Below are 2,984 nucleotides of genomic sequence, written 5' to 3' on the forward strand. Positions count from 1 at the left end.
AAAAGATAAATGGAGTGCAAAGATCTCCTTTCATTGAAAGATTATTACAAAGTAGCTTTGTAATAATCTTTCAATGAAAGGAGATCTTTGCACTCCATTTATCTTTTTCTTTTGGCGTAGTTTAGTTGCCACTAATCATGTTTATGCCTTATAAATATCTCACTTTGTAATAATCTTTCAATGAAAGGAGATCTTTGCACTCCATTTATCTTTTTCTTTTGGCGTAGTTTAGTTGCCACTAATCATGTTTATGCCTTATAAATATCTCACATGATCTTATTTATACATATAAATTTATTCATAATTTTTTTTACCAACTTTTATTATTATTTTATTTTGACAAATTATCTCAAATCATTAAAAAAAAAAAAAAAAAAAAATGAACTATTGCATATAAACTTATACTTGTATTCATATATATAATTATTCAAAACAAAAACAAAACAGTTTTACCAAACAGGTATCCAGATATTGATTCACAATTTTTGACAACAAAACTAACTTCCCAAACGTGTTTAGTTTTCGGATTTCTTAAAACGCATGACATTACCAAACGCGTTTTCATATTTTTAATATACAATTATCAAAAACAAAACAGTCGTTACCAAACATGGTTCCGATTTCTACTAAAAACACACCAATACCAAAACGGTTGTTTTCATATCATACCAAACCATAACGCCTATATGTTATCGCGAAAATATATAGGCGTTTTGGTATTAATGTGTTTTTAGTAGAAATCGGAACCATGTTTGGTAATACCAAAACAGTTAACATATAGGCGTTATGGTTTGGTATGATATAAAAACAACCGTTTTGGTATTGGTGTGTTTTTAGTAGAAATCGGAACCATGTTTGATAACGACTGTTTTGTTTTTGATAATTTGATATTAAAAATATGAAAACACGTTTGGTAATGTCATGCGTTTCAAGAAATTCAAAAACAAAACACGTTTGGGAAGTTATTTTTGTTGTCGGTAAAGACTATTTATTAATATAATTATAAATTTACATATAATAGTCCATTTTTTTTTTTTTATGATTTTAGATAATTTAAAATTCTTTATTTATTTATTTTATTAGAAGAGTCCCCAGTTGTCATCTTGCAAAATTGCTAATTTTATTAGAAGAGTCCCTTTAATCTCGAAACCTTGCTATTTAAAGTTTTTTTTAACACTTGTCATCATTAAAAGGCAATTTCATTGACAACAATAAGATAAAGCATTGCAATTAAGATCAAGATCTAGTAACAAACAGGTCACACATCCTAATTTTATTGCTGATACAAGTACTCCAGCCAAAGATTAAACAAAAAATACTAACAAAATCAATCTTCCATGCTGAGCCCAAGGAACTGAATGCAATCAAAGCAAACCTATATCACTCTTCTTGTCTTCACCAAGTCTCAGTTCCTCTCTACTCCAAATTTGCCAAAAAAATGGCACAAAATAGATTTCTAGCAACTTTGAGCTTCAAACCACTGGACCACCTCCTGCAGATTAGTATATTGAAGGACACCCTCCCATTTGCAGCAAGACATGAAGCACTTCCAAACTTCCTTAGCCAAGGAAAAAAAACATTTAATTTGTTCTTAGTGTTGAAATGAAGCAACCATCATAGCCTAACAATTCATCTGAGTAAGTTCAGGAAAAGGGGAGAAAAATGCAGTTGTGCTATCAAAAGTTCTAAGTATGAACTTGCCTGGAAAAAAAGAAAAAGAAACAACAAGAAGTTCGAAGTATGAAGAAAAAAAGAACCATGGACTATATGTAATATAATTTTAATTGTAAATGTCAAAGTGCAAAATTACATGCAGTTGTAGAGCACAACCCAAATATTGTGAATTGTGAGAACACCTTTTTATTGTTCTCTAAAAATTGCAACTATCAATTTTTAGTTTTTCAAAAACTGTTTCCACAAAATATATCCAAGCAGAAATAAAATACAGTTTTCTGTTTTTTGTCAACTGTTTTCATAGAACCAATCCAAGCAAGGCCTTATTATCTATATTTGATGCTTCACAACTTATTATGCTTCTTTGCAACGAAAAACTGACAATAAACCCACTTATAATTATAGCAAAAAAACGAAAAAAGAACTGACACAAAGTGATTGCATAAACACAAATTTAGAACAAAAGAGAGTGAGAGTGAAAGAGAAAGACAAACACAATTAGACAAAAACCTCAAGCTCAATCAAGGGTAAAACACAAATTAAACATCAATACTCAAATTTGTCAATAAGGATTGTATTAAAAGAATTCGCTAAGTCACTAAACCAAATTACGAAAAAATTATATTTAAGAGTTTCTGAATACCCAATTGAAGTCCTTACCAAGGGTAATGCTAGGGGAAGACTAAAACTAGCATGGGTTGATATAATGAAGGAAAATATATATGGCTAATATGTATGTGTATACATTTCAAGGTCTGCGATGTAGTTTATAAATATATTTTAAAAATTACGAATATTTTGTTTCAGAAGTTAAACTTAAATTTTATTCGTTTTCAGTATTTGAAAAAAAAAAAAAAAAAAAAAAAAAATCATAAATAGAAGGGTTTGGCTCATAAAGGCAAAGATATTAAAGAAGAACACATATAATGGTTTTGTAGGTTACCGTTAAGGAAAACAATAGAAATTGAAATATGATTCGGAAATAGTGCACATAATCATGCGAATAAGAACACATACCGCGAATAGGTGTCGCTGTTGCAAGTTTTCCAAAGAAATACCTTCGATGTGCTCGCCACCGAGCTAGGGTTTCGTATTCGCGTAGAGAACAAAGCAAAACCAATGGTTTTGCAGAGAAATACCTTCGATTTGTGGTCGCGAGCAAAGAACTAGGGTTTCAGATTCGCGCTATAGAAGTAGAGAACAGACAGAAACGAGAGGAAAACCAATGATTTTGTAGAGAAAACCTTCCATGGTCGCAAGCGAAGAACTAGAGTTTCAGATTCACATCACACAAGCAGAGAATAGAGAGA

The 2,984-nt window shown here is 30.6% G+C and overlaps 1 long non-coding RNA gene across 1 annotated transcript; it reads right to left on the reverse strand.

Annotated features, from left to right (window-relative positions):
- Nucleotides 1–1,183: 1,183 nt before the first annotated feature.
- LOC132295573 (uncharacterized) lies at nucleotides 1,184–2,750 on the reverse strand. Its single transcript, XR_009478547.1, has 2 exons — nucleotides 2,692–2,750; nucleotides 1,184–1,701 (listed from the first exon to the last, which is right to left on the reverse strand). It is a non-coding gene; the product is annotated as an uncharacterized LOC132295573 (long non-coding RNA).
- Nucleotides 2,751–2,984: the final 234 nt, after the last annotated feature.

Source organism: Cornus florida, unplaced genomic scaffold, assembly GCF_030987335.1.
Source record: "Cornus florida cultivar Cherokee Brave unplaced genomic scaffold, ASM3098733v1 CherokeeBrave_3.0.0_Hap2_Chr02, whole genome shotgun sequence".
NCBI classification, from domain to species: Eukaryota; Viridiplantae; Streptophyta; class Magnoliopsida; order Cornales; family Cornaceae; genus Cornus; species Cornus florida.